Raw genomic sequence first — 2,439 nt, forward strand, 5'->3', positions numbered from 1 at the left:
CTTACAGGATAGCTGCCTTACATCTGGTGGCATTAGAGGCAGAGCTCGTTAAGAGCTCACTTGCATCCCTTCCCTCCCACATTATAAAGCCTCATGCACATGACTCTGTTTTTGATCTGCGCTTTCTGCAATTTTTGTGGATAGTGCACCAAAATATTCATTTCTATGGGGCCATGCACACATCAGTATTTTTTGCAGATCTCTGTGGCATCCCTGTTTTGTGGACCGAAATATGGATACAATGGCATGCGTGAGGCCTGAGGGTATGGACACTTGGTCAGGTTTCTGTATTGAGTTTTAGAAGCGGAAATAAAAAAAGTCGCATCTGTCCTTTATGCTTTTTTAGACCTTTTATGTTCCACTCCTGATTTTGGCATCCAAAACTGCATAAGGAAACCTCACCGTGTGGCTGCACCCTAACAGGTTTTTTTTTCTTTCTTATACCTTTTTCACACATCCGTGTTTTGGTCAGTGATTTCCATCAGTGATTGTGAGCGTGTAGGCCGCACAGAGATTAGGTGTAATGGAGAAATCTGCACCTGTTCCTGTGTTTAGAGCCGCACCTGGTTTTGGCTCAAAATCACTGATGGAAATTTCTGACCAAACACTGACGTGTGAATGAGGCATTATACTTTTCATCATGCCACCACTAATAGCTTTTTAGAAGAGGACATCCCAGCTTCTGTCCAACACCATTTTCAATGATAACCTGATCACAGGGGGCCTCTATGCTGTTTTGGATCAGCAGTAAGCTACAAGGGAACCCGGCAGTAAAGTCGGCCACACATCATATTCCATAGCTGTCAAACAAAAGATTGTTCAGCCAACGACCATCTCTCCTGACTCCTCCATACCATACCTTCAGTTCAATGGAGAGGAGAAAACCATGGGAGAGAGAGAGCTTCTCCTGGGAGAACAAAAGGGTTGATTGAAAAAATTCAGTTCGCCCGATCATTCTTCCCCCCAATATCATCTGTCGGGGGAGAATCAGGAGCTCCCCATACACATTCATTTGTCGGCCATTCTCCACAGGTACGTGCAACAAGATAATAAAATGAATGGGGGCCTTTAGTGATCAGGTTTATAGGTTCTCCTATAGCGCAACCACAGGGGAAAAGAAAGGGGTTGTGTCTCTTCAGAAAATGGCATGTATCGTGTAGAGAAAGTTAATACAAGGCACTTACTAATGTATTGTGATTGTCCATATTGCCTCCTTTGCTGGCTGGATTCATTTTTCCATCACATTATACACTGCTCGTATCCAGGGGTTATGGCAACCCTGCAATCCAGCAGCAGTGGCCGTGCAGGAAAAAGCGCCAGCCCCTCATCTTGTATCTGCGCTGCAGCGGTGGCCGTAACTCCTGGAAAAGAGCAGTGTATAATGTGATGGAAAAATGAATCCAGCCAGCAAAGGAGGCAATATTAGTATTATTTATTTGAAAACGCCATTAATTCCATGGCACTGTACACATAATAATATAAAAACACAAATACGATAAGAAACTATTAACAGAATGGTACTGGGCCATAGCTATAGGGGTGCAGAGGTAGCAGTCGCTACCGGGTCCAGGAGCCCAAGGGGGCCCAAAGACCCTTGTGGTGCATACGAAGACACCGGTATTATAGAAAGTGCATGCTGGTCAAGTTACACCTCTGGCTGGAAGGAAGGGGTTAGGTCAGAATTGGTCATGACAGGGGTGCCGTTTCAATTCTTGCCTCAGGCCCCTGGCCACAAAGCACTGAGGGAAGGGGGGCCTTAGCGGAACTCTTGCACCAGGGGCCATGAGCCTTTGGCCTCATGCACACGACCGTTCCGTTTTTTGCGGTCCGCAAACTGCGGATCCGCAAAAAATGGAAGCCGCCCGTGTTGCCTTCCGCAATTTGCGGAACGAAACTGGCGCCGGCAATATGAATGCCTATTCTTGTCCGCAAAGCGCGGACAAGAATAGGACATGTTATATTTTTTTTGCGGGGCCACGGAACGGAGCCACGGATGCGGACAGCACACGGAGTGCTGTCCGCATCTTTTGCTGCCTCATTGAAGTGAATGGGTCCGCATCCAAGTCGCAAAAACTGTGGCTCGGATGCAGACCAAAACAACGGCCGTGTGCATGAGGCCTTTAGCTACCCCCCTGACTGGTACAGAGGGGGAGAGAACCCTGCCTGCAAGAGCTTACAATCTACAAGAGAAGGGTGATAATTGACAATCACAATATATGTGTCTTGTATTACCTTTCTCTACATGATAAATGCCACTTGCTGAAGTGAGACAACCCCTTTAACTGTTACGTAATTCCCATGGACATCAATGGACTGTCCATGTAGTGTAGAAATGTGTTGGGTCCTTCAAAGCCCAAGAGGCACTCTTCCCTGTATGACTGTGCATAAAGATAGCTGTCATTCACTGATAGACTCATAGGTATAGAAAGAGAAGGGATT

This window comes from Bufo bufo, chromosome 3 (genome assembly GCF_905171765.1).
Source record: "Bufo bufo chromosome 3, aBufBuf1.1, whole genome shotgun sequence".
In the NCBI taxonomy this organism is placed as follows: Eukaryota; Metazoa; Chordata; class Amphibia; order Anura; family Bufonidae; genus Bufo; species Bufo bufo.